This window comes from Lycorma delicatula, chromosome 4 (genome assembly GCF_047948215.1).
Source record: "Lycorma delicatula isolate Av1 chromosome 4, ASM4794821v1, whole genome shotgun sequence".
In the NCBI taxonomy this organism is placed as follows: domain Eukaryota; kingdom Metazoa; phylum Arthropoda; class Insecta; order Hemiptera; family Fulgoridae; genus Lycorma; species Lycorma delicatula.
Window position 1 is genome coordinate 213027052 of NC_134458.1, and position 23499 is coordinate 213050550.

Here is a 23499-nt window from a genome sequence, read left to right on the forward strand (position 1 = left end):
TTGTTAGTGAACCGTTTCGCGAAGATTACGTAAAGTTGCGCTAATTGTTTTGGGATCTGAAATCCTGCGATTCGGAAAACGTATTTCATATTCTACTGCGGCAGCTGTAGCGTTACACACATCCAAATTTAACACCATATTAGCGCATTTATCTGTTGTAAATAAGTACGGCATTACTTCAATACCAAACCGATCACATTCAAAGTAAAATTCACAGAAAACCTTCGCCAACGGCAGCACAATTCACAATACCTTATATACATAATGTACGTTACAGAGTAATTTAAACAATAATACAGTATTGTGAATTGTTGATCAGCTGTTTTTATTTTATTGCCAACTATGAAATAATAAGTTTTAAAATAATTTATCGTATTTCTTTCATTAATAAAAAGATTTATTAACTAATATTTATTTATTTATTTTTATTTTACAATTGCAGATACGGTTCTGGGATCTATTTTATTAGATTATTTTGGTCAAAAATCATAAAAAATCACTGATTCTACCCCTTAGTTAATGTCTTAAATATTTCAATATGACTTCCATTCCGCGGAGGAGCAGAAATCGGGGCGAAATCTTTCACTAGCCGTAACTGGCGAACGAAGTATTATAGGACGTATGTTTATATGTACTTTTTCCATTTTTTTCAGGAATAGGAATTGAAAATATTGTTTCGTTTAATATCTAGTTACATCTACCGCATTTCGATATATTTTATTTTTAATAAACTTCGAAATTCTTAATTTTGTATTTAGTTTATGTGGACTTAATTCATACCATTTTACTCGGAACAAATCTATAGAAGATTTGTTTATAACGTTTATGTGTTTATTACCCGTTCAAAAAAAGTTATTTTCCCCTAATTTATAGAGTAGTGTGTTTTTCAATCCAAATCTTCTGTCTTTTACCCAGATTTCTTAAAAACTACCAGAAATACAGTACTGTGGCCTATTATTTATTTATTTATTTTTTTTTGAGGTTAGATTTCATATAAAACCAGTAAATTTTCCCCTTAAATTGATAAATTATCTATGGCGTAATTTTACCAAAGTCGCAGAAATCATGTTGAAATCTTTCGTCAGTAGACACTCGCTAACGAAGCGTTTCCGAACCTTCCGAAATAACTACCTAAAAATAATTCTTGTAGCAGAAAAGGTACAGGAATAAAAGGGACGGATGAACAAAAACGAAGCCGTACCTAAAAAATTAGAAACGCACGGAAGAAGAGAAAAGAAGATGTAAAGAAGTAGTGGTATTTCCTTCCCTTGCTCCTAATTTGGCCTTTTCGCATAAAAAACAAAACACCACAGGGATGTAGTGGAGGTACCTCTTCGACAGTACCAGTCAGAGATATTTGTTGCTCCTAGAAGCAGTACTTAACAATATTATTAATGCGGTAAAATTATTTTAAGTAACAGCTAACTTTTCACAACAATTACGATTGAAATTTCAATCCGTATTCTATTTTAATGTTTACTTTATTAATTCAGTTCTCTTATAGAACTCAAATACATCAGGAGCATTAGACGTTGATTTCGGAAAAATTCGTACTACTTTGTTGTAACTTGGCATGATAACGTAACCGATGAAAACTAATGTTTGTAATAAAAAAGTAACATGAATCAGATTTCGCATGGAGCGAAACGAGGGAATATTAAAAAAATGGCTCGAGCGACAGGCAAAAATCGCTTATAGCTCGACCGGAAATCACTTTAGAGAAAAATGTCACAGGAAAAAGTTTTACGTAATCGCTTAACCTTTAAATTGAGACGTTGTCGATAACGATTTCATAATTACGACACGTGTAATACGAAAAAAAACGTGAAAAAATAGCCAGACGTTTGGACCCGTTAGGTTTTTTATTTTTTTCTCAAAACACTTCAAATTTGGGGAAAAAATAGCTTTAACGTTGTCCAGACAGTATCCCAAGCTGGATGCTGCAAGTTAAATTATTATTGAAAAATAGGCATTTTGCAAAAAAATCGATGTATCTACAAATTTTGAGTGCAAGCAGTACATAGTCTGCTTGGACTAGATTGAAAGAAGAGACAATATGTGACTTTTTCTTATCAAAAACATTTTTCAGCTCAATTTTCTATTTTTTATTAATCTTTATAAAATTTTGCAATATTCTAAAATACAATATCTCGGTGAAAACTGTATGTATTCAAACGAAAGTAAATCACCTAAAAGTACTTTTTGCCATTAATTTTAGTTTCTAAAAACTTTAATCGGTTAAGTAGTTCCCGAGATAATTTACAATATGTGTTTTTTATTGCAAAATATTAAAGGCAGAAATTTGAAGGTGTGATTAAGCAATTTTTAAACACTAGCGAGCTAGTGAATTGAAACAAACAAAAAAAGCATATAAAAAACACGTAAATTACAATATTTTCTTCATGAAAGAAATAATTTTTGCGGTATGTAGTCGTAATATTTACAATCGTGGCAGTTGCAATTTGTACGGTTGTGTTGATTCATCTACTGTTAACGTTTAGAGCGATTAATAGATATGTCTGAACATGAATTATAATTTATAAAGCGATGAAATGTGTACTAATGAATATTACAATCGAATTGCAGCATGTATTGCACGTAATCTTTGTTTTGTACCGTGTAATCCAACGTTACTATTATATAATTTTTTATATAATAAAGAAAAAGATAATCTTAAAGAATGTGTTGACACTGGAACAATATGTAATGAAAATATCGTTACAACCGGTTGAAAATTTTGTTATATTGTATTACAAATACAAATATTAAACTTGTTCTCGATCAATCGTCATCCTTTCGGTTTGCGTTTCAAATCTAACATTTCTACATTATTTTCAGTGTTAACTGAAATCAGTGAAAACAGTGCGAGACCATCGCAAGAAGTACTCGGTTCACCGCTCATGATCGGCTACTTCTTCGCGCGCTGCCTAAACGCTCTTATTCATTCAGTCGATGTGAGCGGTAACTTTCTCAATTAGTCTATTCCCCTGTATCCGTTCCCTCGATTTCTGATTGAATTTATGCGCATATAGCATGACATTCTAAAAATCAAAAAAGTTTTTTTTTATAAAACTACGCAAATCTCACAAAACGTATTTCATTATCACTAATTTACAGTACTTCAGAGTTTCCTATCGGTTGATGCTAAATTTACTGCGTTTGGACATATCGTTCCCTCACAATACTGGATTGAAAGGCACGATGGGGTGGAATCCAAGCTTTACTTGGTAAAGCTAGCACGGTAAAGAAGTAATTGTGAAAGTGTAAGTGAAGTTACGAAATCGGTTTCACACAAATGTTATACATCCTTCCTTAAAACGATATACAAGTTGTTTTGTTATTATTTAATTTTTTTTTTGTCAATCTTCGTAGTCGAATGGTAGCGTCTCGGCCTTTCATCCGGGTGTCCCGGGTTCGAATTCCGGTCAGGCACGGCATTTTTCATACGCTAAAAGATTCCATTTCCATATTCCCACGTACAGACTTTAATAGCTTTTATATGAATTAATCGATTTACTCATTAAGCAAAAAAAAGGTTGCAACTCAGTTCTATCTTGATTTCGTTTCATCAAAATTTCTTGCAATTTCATCTACTCTTATGACCATTTATAAGACGTATTCACGCAGAAAACTGAACGTTTCCATAATGCTTATCAAAAAACAGATTCACAGAGCAATATTAATCGATAATGACATTTATAACTGCTGAAATAATTATAATAATTGTGTTTTTTATTCGATCATGGTTATAACACGTTTTTTTCTACAAATAATTTAAAAAAATCAACAAATATATTAATTAATTTTCTAAAGCGTAAAAATAAAACATCCTTTAGTGTTATCTAACAAGTTAAAAACTATTTATCATTAATTTTAACTCCGGATAAATTTTTGTTTGTTTTATATACGGTCACGCATTGCGTGTCTTAATAAAAAAAATACAAACGTACCTTGCATCGCATGGTTAAAAGTGTTATAAAATAAGAGGGTTGAAATAAGTTTATAAAATGTTTGACCTACCAGCTTATACGCAGTCTATATCGCAGACCAACACTACTGAAGCCGATGACGTAACTCTAGTCTAACGTACCTACGCTTGTGTATATCGATATAGTGCACGCATTCATGACCTACGGAATACTTAATTATTTTCCTTGACCTATATATGTCGTACGATATTGAATGTTGCATGTACTTTTATTTTATATGATCGTGTAAGTTTGTACGCGTTAACGTATTTATATGTATGTATAATATTTACATTAGAGATAGATAATAAATTCACGTAACGGTGACCTTTTGGTTTCAGTATCGAGTTCTAGCTTTGATGCATTTTATTATTATAATATCTCATTCTGATTTTGATATCTCAGATGTCTGTTTAATGAAGGTTATGGAATAAGATGGATTTGGATTTTACCTAAAATATAGTGATTCCCTTTTAAATCGCATCACCTTTCTTTTTAATTTAAGATTAGTCGGTCAAACTATCTTAAAATTTTTAATTTAATGTAGATAAATCTACATTTTTGAATATTATATTGTTTGTAATCTTGTCGAATAAAATCGTAATATTGTTCGTTATAAATCAAATAACCTTATAATTATTTTAGCTTATATGCAGGCTAATAAAAAATTAGCCGGGTATAAATAAAAATTACCGGCTAATTTTTAATTATTTGTCATTAACTGTAATCTTTTTTAAATAATTTGATATTTTTTTCTTAATTTTAATTTTTTCCCGTTGAAATAACAAGAAAAGACTATTAGAAAACGGAACAAAAATTTACAAACTTTTACGAGACAGCTTTAGTTTCTCTATGAGGTTAAAAAAGATGATGCGCGCTATTATTTGCAAATAGTAATTACAACTCGATGTGACGCGTAAAATATATCTTCACTTAAATATTTCTTGAAAACATGTTAAATAATGTTGTCCACCGAATAATGCAATTTGCCCGACTCTGCAAAAAAGCGGTTGTTCCAGATTTGACGTCATCATTTGAAGTTAATCTTTGTCCAGCAGGCCATTCTTCAGGTTCGGGAAGAGGAAGTAATCGCTGAGAACCGTATTCGGCGAATACGGCGCATGTGGAAGCACTTCGAAGCGTAAGTCGTGAAGTTTTGCCGCAAAATCCCGAGACTGGCGGCAGGCGTATTATCGCGGTGTAAGAGCACATTTTTTTTGGCCAGATGTAAATGTTCAGCCTGAATGGAACCCTTTGATCGGTCCAGTAGGGAAGCGTAATGCTCCACGGCGATGGTCCTACCTTTTTCCAGGTAGTCTATGAGTATTACACCGCTAGACGTCCTATTAACCGTAGCCGGACCTTTCTTGAAAATGGAGATATTTTCACTTTCTTTGGAGTACTTTCATCTACAACCACTCACCGTTTGGACTGCCGTTTGGTCTCTGGCGTGTAATGGTGAATCCAGTCTCATCTACTGTTATAAAAGTCGAAAAACTCAGCGGAATCGCGTATAATTAAGTCTGAACACTCAGCCTTAGTGTTGAGTTCAGTTGAATGCGTTTTTCGTTGACTGTTAAGAAACGAGAAATCCATCAACCGAAAAGCTTTTTGTCCCAAAAAGCATCGTGTAAAATGGCATCTAACTCTTTTTCTATGTTTGTCGAAGTTAAATCTTTTAAGAATAGTATAACAGCTCGAACTTCAATTTTATCCATTTTTCAGAGAATGTCAAAATCTGTTTGCTTTATTCGTTTTGCCACAAACAAGCGACTAAACTCATGCGTCTGAAACATCTCATCGCGTCGTTAAAAGGATCATACTTGACAAATATCGTAGTCATTCGGTCATACTTGTGCCATGTCTGTGTCAGGCCGAAAGACCTTACATCCTCAGTTATCTGATTTATAAACTACATCTTTGTGCACATCCCTCCAATGTCGAACTAAATCTAGATATCTTAAGATACGGTCCATCAACTTAGTTCATCTCATTACAGAATTCTGCCGCTAATTTGTCTTTTCATCTGTCTTAAGACTTCATTTCGAATTTTATTGACAACCTAATCTGAAATATCCTCCTCTAACATTGCACTTCAAACGTCTCTATAATTTTTGTTTCAATTTCTCCTTTTGTCAGTGTGACATTATTAGAAAGCGGTACACTCTCCGCAAATATTTTTAACAACTTTATAATTCTTAAGATCTGTATTTGATTCTGGCAAAGTTCATTTTTTCTCGAAAGCTCTTATTTTTTGTGCCGGTCTGCCTTTTTACATCTGCCTCTTTTAATTTAACTGTTGTAATTTTTCTACCAAAATAATACAAATTTGCAACTTCTAGTATATTTCTTTTCTTCTACCTTAATATTAATTTCTCATTTTTCTTAACTCTACTCGGTTCCTTAACTTTTTTTTAGTTTTAATTAATTTCAAATTGAATTTACTTTCGAAGAAATACGTTTATTCCATTAACAACTTGTTTTAACTTATTTTTCCTTTTCAAAAAAAGAACAGTTTCATCAGCGAATCTTAATATTTATGTTTTCCTTTTCTTGGATTATTATGCCTCTTCAATTTTTTTCTTTAAATCCTGCATTGCTTCTCCCTCTTCCATTTTACTTCTTTTTCTTTTATAATTTCCAACCGATTCTTGGACAGGTTGTACATATTACTCTTTACACCCTGTTTCCTGCACCTAGGCTTTCTAGGTTATCTAATATATAAAGATTTTTCGTTCAAAAAGTCTATTTGATCGAGTTCATTCTTCTGTAACAATAAAATTTTCTAATTATCGCTTTATCATAATCAAATTTTTCAAGGCCATTTAATTTTTAAATATTTCAAATTTTTCTACTGAATAAAGGTTTCAAAAACGTAGTTAGTTTTATAATATACATATATAATATTTGAATGAATTTAAAAAACCGTTAACTAAAGTGAAAGCTATAAATATAATTGTCGATTAATCGATCATGATGATGACGTGACGTATATTAATACGTAATATTTAAATTAACATTTTTTCTCAAAGTTTATTAGGTAATAATTATATTAAGGTGTTCTTTAAATATTTATTTTATAATTTCCCATATATTAAATATATACAGGACACCAAACATACAAACCCGCATAAATGCAAAATGTTCATACAAAGTTTACAGACTATTATTTACACAGCTCTGTAAGTATCAGCAGTTGTAATGCTGTTAAGTTTATTCAGATAACTAGGTCGCAGAGAAAACGGTTTTCAATAATGTGCATATTATTGTATAAAAGGATTTGAAGCACCAATTAGCAGAACTTTGTTCGTAATTTAGAGATGCTCTAGATGCTTATCGTAGAATATAATACAGAAATATAGTCGAGGGGCCTCATTCAAATATACTTTAAATATTATTTATATATTTTAATAAAACTATTTTAAATATTAATTAATTTTGTTTAATTTATACGTTTTTCTTTGATTATATAACTAGTTACATGTTTAACTATTAACTTTGTTATTTATTTTACTACTGAAATAACTAATAAACCTAACATAAAATGTTTTCCTTTCAAAAAAGAAAAAAGTCTTTAATAATTATACTACATAAAATTTAGTTGGCCCGTTCTTTAATATTCCTCATGCAGTTACTTGTCTACGCCAACAGAAGGATTTAGCTTATAGATTTTTTCTCTTGAAATAAAAATAATCTTTTATAAAATAATAATAATTTCTCTCTTGAATTAAAATATATATATATCGGGCGATATTTATGTATGGGAACAGCTTTATACTGCATATCTGAAAGGTATTTGGAAGTAGAAAGAAGTGAGATTCTACAGAGTTAAAAAAAATCTACATTATGGTGAGTTTTTAATTTTTATCATATTGACATTGAAAGTTTTCAATGACATTGTTATCTGAACTCAAATGACAAATGATTTCGATTTAAAATTTTACAAAAAAAACAATATTGAACCCGTTTTTCTGCTAATGCCTTTGTTATCTAATTATAAGCATTTAAAGTTACAAAGACGGAAAAATCGTGTTAACAATAAAACAGGTAAAACCCGCTTCATGAACAATTTTATTGCATTTTCCTTTCGTAATGCATGCAATAACGAACTAAATAGTGCTATAATATTGATAATAATAAGCAATAACTAATAAGTAACAACACAAAAACAAATTAAACAGCTATATCAACTGATATTATTTACTTTAAAATGTTAAATAAATATTTTCAATCGTAAATTACTAATAAAATAAATTTTGAAAGGATACCATTTTACAATAAACATTCAAAATGCTTTCCGTATACAGATTGGCATTGTGCCAACCTCAAGTAACATCCGTTTATAACTTTTGCTCCCAAAAACGTAATCCAAAGGAGACAGGTCTGAGGACCTGGCAGGCCATTCTACGGCTCAACTACAACTTACCCAGCGGTTTAGAAATTGTTCAATTAAAATTTGCCGTGCCCTTAGATAATAATGAGGTGATGTCCCGTCTTGCTGAAACCATACGTTATTATTTAATTCTTGTTCAACATTTTCCCGGATATTTGGTAAAATCCTATCGGCTAACAAGCTGCAGTAAGCATCTCCTGTAACATTGACATATCCGCCCAAACCTTCGCTTTCTGAGGGTGCTGTGTATGAGCTTCCGACATCCATCTGAGATTATTATCGCTCCAATATCGACAGTTTTACTTATTCACATGTCCATTTAACGTAAAAGTCGATTCATCTGTAAGTATTATTAAATTAGAAAAATTTGCGCTTAGGTCTAATTTTTCCATTATAATATCACATTCAACTAGGCGATCAAAATCATCTTCCGAAAGTTCTTGCATTAGAGGAACCTTACAAGGGTGAAATTTATTTGTTTTAAGAATTTTTTGAACCGAAAAATAACTGATGTCATATTGGACAATAGCTTTCTGAATCGATGAATGAAGGTCTTCGACAAAATTCTGCGATACATCTAATGACTTTGCATCGGTTGTGACATTTCTTGGTCTACAGTTGCGAGGACGATTCTTTACAGTAACGGTTTCTTCAAATCGCTGTACAGTCTTGATTACAGTCGATTTACTTACTGATTCTCTGTCTGAAATAAAATAAATCAATTATTAAATAAATATAGAGGTATAAATAAATCACTTACCTCTTGTAAAGGACGAACTTTGTCACCATATCCGTACATTATCAACAGTTATTCTTTCGGTTTCACTTAATGAAGGCGTTGTTATTTGAAGATTTAATATTTAATAAAACTAAATAAATGAACGCGGAAACTGATAAGTAAAACTCACCAAAAAACAAATTTGAACCGGTAGGCCTACAACTTAACTTTTACTAGCACTATCAAGTTTTACCATTACAACTATGCTTAAGTAAAAAGGTGAAATGAGGAATTGCATTGTTTCAACGTAATGCAAACTGCATTGTTGTAAATTAACAGCTGATTTACTCAACTAAATTTGTAACACACTTTTTAAGTAAGTATTTCCAGCTGAAATGTTTCATTTACGATAAGTAACAAATATCAGCTCATATTAACACCGGAAGTTAATTTTTATTTAGAAAATAATATCAGTTGACATAGCTGTTTAATTTGTTGTCAATTATTAGTTATTGTTTATTATTATCAATATTATAGCACTGTTTAGTTCGTTATTGTATGCATTACGAATGTAAAATGCAATAAAATTGTTCATGTAGCGCATTTTACCTATTTCATTGTTAACACGAGATTTCCGTCGTTGCAAGTTTAAATGCTTATAATTGGATAACAAAGGCATTAGCAGAAAAACGGGTTACTCCATTGTTTTTCTTGTAAAATTTTAAATCGTAACCGTTTTCATATGTCTACCTTCCTATTTAAAAAAATTAAATTTGATTTAATATCAAATTGGCAAAAAAAAAGATGGCAAAAAAAAATTAAAAACCCACCGTAATGCAGATTTTTTAATTATGTAGAACCTCATTTCTTTCTGTCCAAATACCTCTCAGATATGTATTATTAAGCTGTTTCCAAACTTAACTATCTCACCCGTTATATATAGACAAAAGTAATTACAACTTTTACCGCAGTGTACCGATCCACTCGCCAGGAAATAGTTGTAGAGGAGGTCGCTTGTATGGAACTTCCAGAACTGTTTTCGGCTGACCGGAGCTTTTGATCCCATGCTTGTCCAGGAACGGATGAAATCCCTATGCGAATCGTTAAAATACTAGTGTACAGGGCCCCGATTGAGATCTTGCGGGTGCTGAACGACATGGTAGATTATGACTACATTCCTCTACAATGGAAGGAATCCGGACTAGTCTTGTTGAAGAAGCCGGGACTGAACGCTTCACCGACCGCCTAACGGCCCATTTGCCTGACCAACGCAAGTTGTTCGAGAAGATCCTAGACGCTAGACTTCGTCAAAACATCGAGGACAGAGGTGGGCTGTCAGATAAACAATACGGCTTTAGACGTGGAAGGTCAGCCCCAGAGGCGGTTGGTAAACTGGTTCGTATGGTTAATGAGGCAACATCCGGTACCTGGCACACGTGGAAGGTCCTGTTGCCGTTCTCTTGGACGTGCAAAATGCCTTCAACTCATTACGTTGGGATGCCATTTTTGGAACTCTCAAAGATCGAGGGATTGGCAACAACTTGCTGAGAATGGTGCAGCGATACCTTCAAGACAGATATCTAATCTGTTATTCAACTAATTCACCCACTCGTTTCCAAGTCACAGGTGGGTGCCATAAGGTTCGGTATTGGGGCCTACGTTGTGGAACATAATATATGACGGTGTTCTCCGACTAAATTACCCCGAGGGTGTTGTCCCGATTGCCTTCGCGGACGACCTCGCCGTCGTAGTATGGTCGGGGTCGGTAGAGGATGTGGCGAATACGGTTAACATGGCAATACGGAGGGCCAGAGCTGGATGCACGGGAAAGTTGATATGTTAAATATTATATAACATTTATTTCTCTTTTATTTCATTCCTATCAATTAATTTGCACAATTTATCTTTTTTTTCAACTCGTTATTAGTTGGCATTTTAAAAGAAAAACAAAAATAATTACCGATTCTTAATATTTGTGTATTTCTTTCATCGACATCGTATTCCTTTCTTTATGTTATGATAACGATCACAAGAGGTTTTAGTTTATCCTAACATAAAGTTTTTTTTTTTTGTTTTTTTTATTCCTTAGTCTTTTCTTTCTCGATTATGTAGTTATAGTTTTCAGTACAATAAATACCATCACAAACACCCAGAAAAGCCGGGATGTTAAACAACTCTTTGCCGACTTTTTAATAATAATATTAATCGTTGTTATTTAAAAGTAGGTATATTTTCAGGAGATAATCTACTCTCGAATATAGAGTATTCCTTATTTTATTTATATATTTATTTTTTTTTTATCTTCTTCGTCAACAGTACCAGTCCAATATAAAGAAAGTTGCACTGAAATCCTCTTATAATCAATTTGTTCCGTCTTCAAGATAAAAAAGAATGCTTTTTCATTTCTTCTCAAGCTAGATATAACAATATCAAAGTACCAGGGTAGCAATATTAGCTTGCTAAATTTTACATGCGCATCTGTTCTACGTTATGAATTTTATTCATTTAGTCAGAACCATTAAAAATGAAGAGAATTCCGTAAATTTTTCTAAAGCCTGGTATTTAACATAACCCGAGAAATTGTATTTGTGGCCGTGGAATGGTTCTACAGTTGTATGGTCGAGAAAGATAGTATTGTTCTAAACGTGATTATCGAGAACACAAATCGGTTACAAGACACGTACTTTGACGGGCTCTAAATTGTCTTTTCGGAAAATTTTATTTCTCATCTATTGCTGACCTAACAAAACTAACAGCAATAGAGTTTTGTAATACCGCGGTTGACTAGTTTAAATATATTTTTGGAAATTATATTCCGCAGAAAAAATGTGGAAACTGGCTAATACCGATTCAAATTTTTGCAGAATAAGAACGACGTTGACCATGTGTTACCGCAACAACGGATATTTGGATATATGTGTCGAAAAGCAAGGGAATGTTTTTTAATTGTTGAATCATGAAAGAGCGTATTGTTCCGGGGGTAAAAATTACATCTCATGAATGAAATGCACACATCTTCCTTCAAAAATGCGTTTATAGCCATCAAATTGTTGTGCATAAATATAACTTTGTAGATCTCGACAAGGGTACGCATACACAATAAGTAGACAGTATGTGGCGGCTCGCCAATCAGCGCAACAAAGCACAGTAATACGAACACCAGTTCATGATCGACTCGTTTGTGAGAGTTTTATGTGACGTCTTGATGGCTCTAAGATGAGGAATTTTTCAAAACCTTTTAGCAGATGTTATGTCCTACTGACGTTCTGAGTAAAGGTAAAACATTTATATTTGAGATTAATTACTTATACCTTAATTAATGTATTGTTAGACATAATAGAAAAGATCCATTTTTGGTAACTAGATATGAACAAATTATTTAATATTTTACGGTTCGGAAACTTTCATTACATTGTGTATGATAAAATTAATAAATACATCAACATCTATAAAATTGTTTTTTACAGACTTTTCGGAGAAAATTACGGTTTAATTTTCTGTCGCTCAGTGGAAATGGGTGGGGGGTGAAATTAAATTTTCTTTACATCCACAAATGTAATTTGCTTATATATATGTATAAAGAGTTGACTCGAAAGTCTCCAAAACCAATAAATTAATTTCATTGAAATTGAGATACGCTGTAGTAGTGTATCTGACGTTGTGCATGTGAAAATTTTATGTAGCTTGTTTGGGTCGTCCTTCAGTTACGCCCAAGTTAAGGTCGACAGCAGACAATGTAACGTCGTGTACTTTTCTTATGTGCTTATGCAGCGAGTCACAGCGGTGAGCGAGTCTAATCTTGATGATGCAGGGTCTACTCGTTATTTTTAATTATTTCATCAAATTACTGTTATAATAATATAATTTTCTTATAAACAGAAAATATATTTTGATATTAAATAAGTGAAAAATTATGCCCCTTTTAGTTTTCTCTTTAATTTATTTTTTGTATATTTCTTGCGTAAAAGTTATCCAAAAAATATTATATGAAATAAAATAACAATAAGTCTGTCTTTTTTTGAAGCCTTGTTCGTGAATTAATTTTTGCATTACACCTAAATAATGTTGTTATATTTAACGACAATTCTGCAAACCGTTAGAAAAATTAACCGATAAAAGAATTTATATGATTTTATGACTTAGGCGTTTTTATTTGTTTGCGTTTAGGAATATATATTTTTTTAATATCGATTTGAATGTGCGTTTTGAATTTTATGTAATTCCATTTTATCCACTTTTTGATATTTTGTTGTGGTGTATCGATAAAATATATTGAACTTCCATTTTGTGGTCATATCTTTGTATGCGTTTCCTGTTTCGATTAAGTGTTGCATGAAAGTGTGGATTCTATTTTTATATGAAATGCTTATAACCCGTTCGCTGTAGTTAAATATTCGTTCTAACTCTTCAATATGCTATTTTTTTTTATATTTTTTTATCTACTACAATTTAATTCATATGATCTTCAGTAATTTTGTTTTATATATCGTATATTTTATTTAAGAAATATATTACGTCATTATCTCTTTTTCTTTTATTCATTTTTGTGTTTTTTAGTCTGTTACTCCCAAGTAAAATATAGTTTATTGTGATACAAAAGTATTTTGTTGTTACTTTTATTATAATAAAAGTCAATATAATCGAGATTATCTTCGAGTTAAAAACGGATGTTTTAAAAATTACATACAGTAAATTGTAGTTAATTATAATTATTACTTTTTTTTTTCTCAGCGTTCGAAAAAATGTATTTTTAATCACGCTAAAAGAAACCCCCTCTTATTTATAATTCGAACGTACTCTATTTCTTGGTATTAAGTATTTAAAGAGATTATTACAAAATAAATACAGTAATTATTTTTCTTGTAGCAATTTTATTTAAAGTAAAAAAGTTGTTTACGGAAAATAGCCGGTTAAAACAGTGTTTGTAATTTTCTGTGCACGAATACTTCACATTAACACGCTATAAATGACATAGTTTAAAAGTACATATTGTACTAGGAAGTATATATGAGACGCAACACGACTGGTAACTATCTGAATTTCCCGTCTGTTTACATCAACTAACCGAATGCATTTCGTAATGTAAATGCTACTTTATCACAGTACCTTAAATATATTATAGGTTTAGTTACGTGATTTTAGAGTGTGTGTGTGTGTGTGTGTGTGTGTGTTGTTGTTTTTTTTGTTTGTTCGTTACGAATATTTTTATTTATAAATAAAAAGTCATACGCATAATTTTATTATGAGAAGTAAGTAATGAAAAACTCTCAACTTGATTTACGAAAATAATTATCTGTTCGTATAGTAGTCAGTACGAGTTTTCAAAATTCAGAAATCATAATTTCTTGGGACAGATTTGTTTAGCACAATTAAATATAAATGAATCGTACAATAATCAGTATATTTAATCAAATAGAAACATTAACCCATTTACTTTTTTTTATTTATAAAAATACCGCATTTGAATGGAGACCTGTTTTTATATAATTGAACACAATATTTCGGTGTACGAGGAAGAGCTTCCGTTGTCGTTTTTAATAAATTACCGAACCACTTAAACGATCTTCCCTCCAAATTATTTAAAATAAAATTAAAAGATTTTTTTCTACAAACAATATTAATTCTGTCGATAAAATTTTAAAGAATACTAATTTTAAAAACCTGAACTATCTGAAACTCCATTTAAGAAATACTTAAATATGTTCGTAAATGTCTTTCATTAAATCCCCCACCCTGAATTCTTATCTATTTTATTTATTATTATCTTCGCATATATAATTCACTATTATTTCATTTATTTATATGTATACTAATAAAATGGAGTTTAACCGATACAACTTTTAATTATTATAACATTAATTGTGTATTCACTAGTTCATTTGTTTGGTGTTTTATATAAGTTAAGTTTTAGCTAAAAGCATTTTGTGATGAAATTTTACATTATCTATTAAATAAGCGGTGGAGTAATTTCATTTTAATTTATGAAAAAAATAAAAAATTCTAGTATTTTTTCACGATTTTTATTTACTTTATATTTATTTTAAAAAATAATAACGTTTACAATTTACAACTGTAAAACGACAAAATTCTTCTAATTACACGCTGTCATAAATATAATTTTTCTTAAAAATATTTTTAAGTAACTTTTATATTTCATTCCTAAAAATTGTTTTGACTAATCTAAATTTTAAATTTAATAATTAACTGTTTTTTTAACTGTAATTAATAACCGTTTTAAATTTTAGTTTTCAAAGAAAATTAAATAATTTTTTCTTAAAAAAAAAAATTAAAAAATAATGTAGAATTTGCAAAAAGTCATAATTCAAGAATAATTAATTAGATTAATCTAAATATTTAACGTTCAAAAAAATGTTCTATACTTAAAAGTAGGGAAAAAATCCGGTAATGAATCTCAATGGAGTATGGGATTGTTTTGAAAAGTTATGCGATTCATTTTTTTCAATTCGGGCACTTTAAGCTCTATTTGTATCTTTCTTACAAAATAGTTCCTTTTTATTAAATTTCATTTTGGGGATTACGATATTCAAGTGGGAACATTCTGGTAAAATTAATTTCGAAAAAAATAATTTCTAAGCGGTGATAATAAATTGAACAAAAAAATTTAATTTGTTTAAAAATACAATAATACAGCTGTAATTCTAAATAAAGAGCTGTAATTTTTTCACAAACATTTGGCTAATTCTTTTTTTTTCAAGAAATTCAAAAGAAAAGGACTATAAAAAAATTAAAGATTTTAAAATTAAATGCAAGAGTAACTAGAGAGAGAGATGGATTAATTTTTTTTTTCAAAATTAAAAAAAAATATTTTTGTTTCCGCAGACTGGAGTGGGATGAACAAAAATTGTTTATAATGTTTTGACGGCGTATTTACGTAGATAAATACCCCTTAATGAGTTACAAAAACTCATTAACTCTATTAAGTCCTTTTCTGGTGCAAGTTGTAGCTAAAAAATACATTTTTTCGAGAAAGGAATGAATATTGAATAAATTTTTTGATAATTTGTGATCTTGATGTAAATAACTTCAACTTTTGTAAAAAGAGTTTTTTTTTCTAAAGTGCCCAAGTAAAGATTTTAAATTATATTTTGGCCAAAACACCCCCAATCCTTTTTCCAATTTTTGCAAAAAAATTAATACATTCCTTCCCTCTGAACCAAGTTTGAAAAAAACCAGTCGACTAGGTCCAGAGTTACAAGACCAAGTTATGTATGTATGTATGTATGTATGAGGCCAACATACATACGCACAAACGTCTATCTGATAAAAATAGGGGTTTGGACTTGGGAGCTTTGGAACAAATAATATTTTCATACATTATTTACACTTTACTTAAAGCTATTTTTTTTTCCTTTTTTGTTAAATTTTTCTTATTTTGACCAATTTTTTTAACCGATTTGTATACTTTCCCATTGTAGCTACTATAGCAGCATTTATAGCTACAGCCGGGAAAGTAGTAACGCCAAAACTTGAAAAAAAAATATATATTTTTAGAATTTTTTTTTGTATAGGTATAGCTGCTATAGCAGTACATATATCGCTATAGCCGGGAAAGTAAAATCGTCAACATATTTTATAATATTAGTATTATTTAATCACTGAAAAGAAATATGAGGAAAAGCGGAAAAAATGTTTTTATTACATACCGTTAGAATACAACCAAAAAAAAAAAAAATGACAAATAGTGGAAACTTTCATACCTAAAGCTACTAATTCGTGAGGAAAAACCAATTTTTGATTAACGTCAATCAATTATTACCAATATTTGTAAGATAAATACAACGATAAGTTTTCTTTGTTGCAGAGGTCCATAGAACAAACTGTTGATTATAAAAATAAAAAAGTGGCAACAACAGTAAATAGGACTATATCGACGAAATATTTTTATTGACCAATATTCTATTAATATGCAACTGTTAATCGAATTATATATATATATTCATATGGGTTTTTATGGAAAATTCAAAATTAGGGTTTCCGAAGTTTTACCCGACAGGCATTGCCTCCTCCGGGAAAGAAAATGATGTCTCCAGATCAATCCATTGTCAGACTTCCTAACAAATCAGGCCACGATATCAGTATATCGTGTATCATATAGAATCAATAGTCTACAAGTCTGTGTATCCTCAATATTAATCTACAAGATACGAACTATGCACATAGTGCTCAAAACTGAGAAATACCATGAAAGTTAAGAAACAGGGATGGATAGTAATCCAGGAAGATCTACCAGTGAAGAAATAACAATGCGAGACAAACAACCACCATGAAGATGGTTCAAGATCTTTGCTAAGCAGCAGCAGTCTCCTATCTTATCTATAATCCCTTCGGAAATCCGGGGATTTTTACCTGAGATGGGAGCCGAATATAATTTATCAATAAATCTATACTGTAAAAACATGATTTTTTCCCCTTAAATTAAACAGTTTACTTAGAATATTTACAGGGTTTATAGAAATTAACCGCTCAAATCCTAAGTTGTTTTGTGTGTAGAAATATCCAATTAAATCTTAAAACGCTGCTAGATCACCACCGAAGGTAATCGAATTAAACATTATCTTGACGTGGATATCTTCCCTGGGGCAGGTTCCTAGCACAAAGTCCAGCTCATCATTCTATTTATTTTCAGATAAATGTTATAATCTTAATAGCTCCTATTTCCTTTTAAATCATTTTCATCACTTACAATTTTTATTTCTTTCCAGTCTCTCCATTTTCAACCTACCGGGTTGGTCTAGTGGTAAACTCGTCTTTCCATATCGGCTGATTTGGAAGTCGAGAGTTCCAGCGTTCAACTCCTAGTAAAGGCAGTTACTTTTATGCGGATTTGAATACTAGATCGTGGATCTAGTAAGAACACCGGTGTGTTCTTTGATAATTGGGTTTCAGTTAACCTCACATCTCAGGAATGGTCGAGCTGAGTCTGCATAAGACTATACTTCATTTAAACCTCATTCATCCTCGAAATAATACCTAACGGTAATTCCGGAGGTTAAACAGGAAAAAGAAAAAGTCTCTCTATTTTTAACTTTCTACTGATCCTCTAATCCTGTTTTAATCAATCTTTCTCCTCTCTCCTATTCTGAATTATCCTAATTAAGCTTTAATCTTCATACAACTGCCTCTTTACTTCTTCATTTTTCACTTTGTTTCTCCACTTAATCTTTTCCCACCTTCTCCATATCTGCATTTTTATGGCCTCGGCCCTTTTTCTTAGTATCCACTTATCACATCCATACAGAAGTACATTCCAAACATGAGAAAACTTTAATTTTCACTTTATGAGGTTATTACATTCTGTTAAATATTCCCTTAGACATTGTTGTTCAATTTTTTATTTTGTTTTCACTTTTGCAGCCTTCTATTTACACGATACTTAAGTGTCTTTGTATTGTTATACTAATTCAAGTCTTCCTTACAATCTATTTTCATTCCTCCTACACCAATCCCTTAATTTTTGTAGAGTATTTTTATTATATCCTAACCCCCGTTGTGGAAGACCTTGTGATGATTCCGATCGCCACATCACCCCTTCCGTTCCTTTTTTAAATTTTTTTCCGTTTCATAAACCCCCAAGGCAACCGGTTCCCGCCGGTTAGACGTAACTCAGTCGCCTCAGGCTGTCGTGGCAGCAGTCTGTCCCCCTAGCTTGGCCCAACTTAGAGGCCACCAACTGTGGTTCCCCCTGAATCACAAGGACGCCCCGACTCCCTCTTCTGGGCAGCCAAGATGCCCCTCCATCCATCAGAAGCCATCATCAGAAGCATCCCAACTCCCCCGCTCTTACATGTGGACGACCAGGTTGTCCTAGACCTGGGAGCTGCCTATCTGGCCCTACACGTCGTCACGCTTTGGATGTCTTTCCCTCTGGCATTGCAGAGAAAGACAATCAGAGGAATCATATAGATACTGAGACGCATCACAGGAATCGTAAAAGTACGCATCGACGGAACAAGTCGCAAAAACAACAATCCACAATAACCATACCATGAAAACACACCGTTTCTTGGCACCCTAAGAAACGAAATACATAACAGACAGACAAATAAAATATATACTATATCTATATCTATATCTATATCAATCAGAGCCACAGTACCGGCATGCCGCAGACTCCCTGCGTCAGAACGTCGCCAGATAGGAACCGAAATTTCCATGTTCAGTCAGGATCTAAGTGAGGCGGAATTCGATCTCCCCATGTCGCCGCCCCATCCAGTCCTTTACCTCCGGAATAAGGCACCTGATTCAACTGCCCTTGACACCAGCCGCTCACCTCCTCTAACAGTGAGCCAGTACCCTCCGTCTCGCCTCCAGCATCAAAACTAGAGCCCTTAAACCTGATAACACAACAGAGTCATCAGTTTGGCCAGAGTCAGGATGCCACCTAAGCAAATGCCTTGGCAGACATTTCCATCAGTGTTTTTACACAACTTACTATCGCCTTCCTATGGTTTCTTTCAACCGATCACCTACCATAACTTACAACCCTCAACTATCAAATTAACCGAATCGCGGGAGCGCGATCCCCGCGCCTTCCTCTATAATCGAATGTTTCACACAAAACTCTTCCTATATCTAAATTTAATTAGACTATGCAGTCAGGTCATTACTTGATTGTGTCTTCAAACTTAAAAAATATTATCCTCATACCAACAAAACAAATGTTGATTGCAATAACTACAATTTTGTCCTACAATTCAATTCATTTAAAGCCCTCTTAATTTACTTAAAAATCAAGAAGCAGATTCACAAATTTAATAAGCCTCTAATGAAAACATACCAATTTCTCTCTTCTCTAGTTTGCTTTCGAGAGCAAGGCAATGCCTACACTCACCCAAACCGCAGCTCCATCACAGAGTTCCCACACATCCATCTCATCCTAATAACGAATATCTAAGCTAACCGAGGCTCGATGCCAAAACGCTTATCTTGGTGAAGTAAGCACCCAGGCGGGCTCCTAGCCACCCGTGTTGCTATTCTATTTATACATCTATAACAGCATCAGATCCCCTCAGCAATCCTCCGCAGGGCTAAGAATCTAAGGAAGCCAGCAACTATATCCATTCTCTTTCGGTTTTCCAATTAACGTGCTGATGAAAACCAGAATTTATCCTCACAAGCTTTCTTATTACTTTGGTGCGTTCAGGTTCGTACCAGGATCAGACATAAAAGACAAGTCGATTTTTTTTTTTTTTTAGCAAAATACATTCGCGATAGATATACCATAGCTTAACTAATTTACAGTTAATAATATTTAATAAAAATTAAATATCCCGATAAAATCATTAGCTCAACATACAATGAGTTAATGTTTACAGACTATTTGGGTTATTTCACACGAATTACAGTGGAAAATGTCTATAAACCTAGAATATTATTACAAAACAGCTGTATATGCTGTAACAGCTGTAATGACGTTAACCAGCATTCATAAAAACAGCATTGAGCCACGATTTACGCTTGGTAAAATCTTTAATTCATTTTAAATGGTAATTTTATTTTAAGATATAAAGTAATCCGAATGAATTATTTCTTACTGTAATTACCATTTTTATTCGTTATCCTTCATGTAATAGAAAAAATGTATGGCATTAAATTAGATATCTTATAGGTCCTTAGATTGAGTTGTGCATGTCAGTAGTGAATTTAAGATTGATGTTGTAATATTAAAACTACAATATATTTTTTTTTAACAATTTAAAGAAAACAAGTCACGTGATACAGTGTATTATGTCAAGGTCATATGTAATGTCGATAAGGAAATATATATATATTATCTTGCATTAGAAAATAGGAAAGCAAGTTTTTACATTATTTACTTTATTGCATTACTTATAGCTTTAACGGATTTCGTTGCGCTTACCTTGATACCTTATTTATAGCCACCTTATTTCTTACTAAAGGTAAAATAAATATCTTTAATACTATGGTAATAAGAATAAATTATATACACACATATATATATATATATATATATATATATATATATATATATATATATATATATATATATATATATATATATAAGTGGGCTATTTTCCAATTTATTCTCTATTTAAGATATTAAATAATTCCTTTATATTATATTTATTATTTTATAATAGACTACCTGTTATTATATTCTATTAACCAGCCTCCTTGGCGGAGTAGTACTCTGCTAAGGAAGTACTACCGCCAATGTAGTACTACCGTTCTACATTACGTTTTTTTAATGGTAAGAGATAAGATTTTTAACGCGTGAAAAAAGGCTAGGTGTAACCGAGCTTCGAACACCGGATGAAATCAACAGCTACTACCGGCTTCCTTGGCGGATTACTACGCCAAGGAAGCCGGTTTTCATGCGTTAAAAATCTTATCTTTTATCATTAAAAAAATGTAATTTAGTACAGTTGTAATTAGGCATCCAGCTTGCTAATCAAAATACGAAACAATAAATAATACTTTTTCTTTTAACTTATTTCAATTAAATTTTTACACAAAAATTGTATTTATGTTAATTAATTAATTCTCAATATTTCATTAGTTTAAATAATTAAAGAATTAATAATTATTTTCTTAAAGGTCATCAAAAATGTACTAGATGAAGAAGTGTTACAGAACTTATTCACACTATAGAAAGAAGAATAATCTACTTGAATGAAAATGAACAAATAAATGATAAATGGTTTGACAAAACCGATATTAAAACTTAAGAAAAGAAAGAATTTCACGTAACAGAATGAAAAACTACACAAGAAATTATTCCTATATATGTAACGTATAGTAAAATAAGCAAAAATAAACAAAGTAGATTAACATATATTTAATAACAGTTTTATAAATGTTATAATGTACACATAATTTAATACCCGTAGGTAACTATAATACTTTCTGATGATATTTGGACTTAATCAAATTCCAAAAAAGGGTGAGGATAATAAACCCTTTTTTTCTTTTTTATTCGTTTCTGGACTCTTAAGTCACATGCTTGTACAAATTAAAATATCCCATTACATAAGTGAGTAATTTTTTAATACATTTGGATAATTTTATTCAGTGGGGTATATTAATAAATCCTGATATTTATCATTAATTGTCGTTTTCATTGATAACTTCAGACAGGATCAACCAATTTTTATGACATTTTGTACAATGAATTTAGAATACTGGTCATTTATATCATTTAATTTTGGTTATAATTGGTCATAAGGATGTGAAGATACGGTCTCTACGGGTCCCGTATCTCAAATTTTATTCAAAGAATAGAATCAATGTTATGTACTTCTACGCTCACATACTTTAATGTTCTACAACATTTTTTAAGTCGTTTTTTTAAAAGTAAAGCCCTCAATAGCCAGAGTTAACTTTCTCGATGAAACCGATAAACAGCAAAAACTTTGTTAGTTTTTTAATTAGTACCTGTAATGAATCTTGAGGCTCTATTTAAAATTGTGGAAATATCCTCAGGAATTACGGAATTGGCAGTTGAAATGTGTGAAAAACCATTAAAAGGGAATATACCTGCCTGGTTTTATTTTTCTCTTCCAATTTCTGCACTCCTTTTCAATTTCTGTAACTTTTTGTAACCGCTTGGGAAATAGTATTTTTGATATTATCCCTAAAGATTATGTCCTTCTATTTGAAACGAATGCTTCTTACCTTTTATAAAATTTCTCGTAGTTTGTCCTACGCAAAATGTATTGCAGTCATTGCCCACAGTAAAAGAAAAACTGGAATTAACAAGATATTGACCAAGAACATTTGATTATTAATTATGCACATTTTAATATTAATTCTGTAACAACCCGTGTAAACAAATTTTTTTTATAATCCGATGATGGATTTCCGAAACGCATCATTTAAGATTACATGGGTGAAGAAATGTGTAATTAAAATAATTTTTCACTTGTTATTATAACAAAATGTTTTTTTAAATTTTAATTATGTTGCATTATCGAGATAAATTATTAAATTAATATTAATTATATATTATAATTAATTTAATATTTATTAAATTAATTAAATTAAATCATTCAGATAATTGGGTTTTATTTAAAACTGATGTCCGTTAAAGGGTTTAATATATAGCTGTTGAATTGAATTAGTTCGGAGAACGTTGTAACAAATTTATGTACTACTTGCTTCTAATTCAATTTCCACTGCAGTTTCATTTATTTATCGGTCTTATCAATCAGATATTTACAATTATTTATTCAACTAATAGAAATTCTTTGCTTATTATAATTTATCATCAAAAGATACAGCTTTAATGTTTGTAACATAATAGTATCATTCTCTAAAATAAGAAATTTTTCGGTTTCTGGAATTTTGGAAAAAAAATTCATTTTTCAAAAGTTTTAATTCGATTTAGAATAAATTAAATAGAAGACTTCTCCTGTTAAATGTAACTTCATAATTATATT